A 1,215-nucleotide genomic window follows, 5' to 3' on the forward strand; every position below is an offset into this window, starting at 1 on the left:
CCGCGGCTCCTCCCCGCTCGGCCGGGCCGGGCTCGGTTGCCCCGCGGCCGCCGGGAGCTGCAGTCCCGCCCCGGCCCGGGCGGGCGGCGGCGGCGCGGGCGGCGGCGGCGGCCGCCTACAGCCCCCACAATGCCGCGGGGCGCCGAGGGAGCGCGGCGGCTCCGCGCGTCTCACGCGGCGCGGGGCGCGGAAGAGGGACCGGCGGCGGCGGCGCGTCCGCCTCACGGGCTGCGCCTCGCCGAGAGCGCTCGGCTGCCCCCGGCTGCGGGGAAACCTTCCCTGGGTAATCGTTATTCGATAATCCGCTGAATGCCCCTCTCGAAAGTCGTTGCGTTAGGAACAAAATAGCTTTCCAGAACAATCCTTTGCTAGTCCAGTAAAGAGGAGAGAGCGCTTCGCCTTGGCAAAGACCTGCTACGGCGCTCGCAAACTGTTTGTGGAGTATTTTATTCCAGCAAATAACATGTTCTTTGCCTGAAATTCCGGGGGGTGCTAGGCAATCAAATTGTCCTTAACTGCGGCTGGATCACGGCCAAGAATCTTTAAATTCGTTATGAAATGTCACTAATCCGAGCCCTGCTTCACCTTCAGCCACCACTGCGAGAAGCTGGGTAGCTACGGACTGACCCGCCGTCTGCAGAGCTCTGTCCTGGCTAGACGGGTTTAAATACCATCAGATGAAGGAGAGCATAATATTATCAGCACCTTGAGAATTTACTTGTCTCTAGTCTCCTGCACACAGGTAACAAGGAGAAATTTGTTTCCTCTGCCCCAGGATAAATCTACCTGAAAAAGTGGTGTTGCTAAATAAGCAAAGGCTTCTGAGAACCAGAGATTCACAGAATGGGTCAGGTTGGAAGGGATCACAGGGGTCATCTGGTCCAAGCTCGCTGCTCAAGCAGGGTCATCCTAGACTGCATGGCACAGGACTGAGGCCAGATGGTGCTTGAACATCTTCAGTGAGGGAGACTCCACAACCTCTCCAGAAAAGCTGTTCCAGTGTGCTTGCACAGTAAATAATTTCTTCCTCAAGTTCAGGTGGAACTTTTTGTACATCAGTTTCTGCCTTTTGCCTCTCGTTAACAATAAGATTATGTGTAATAGCCATAAGGCCTAAATGAATGACTGCTGGTGCTAGTCTATTAGAAACACATTAAATTACTAACAGAACCTGACCTGTATGAAGTAGAATTGAAAGAAATTATTTTTTACAAA

This window comes from Corvus cornix, chromosome 3 (assembly GCF_000738735.6).
Source record: "Corvus cornix cornix isolate S_Up_H32 chromosome 3, ASM73873v5, whole genome shotgun sequence".
NCBI lineage: Eukaryota > Metazoa > Chordata > Aves > Passeriformes > Corvidae > Corvus > Corvus cornix.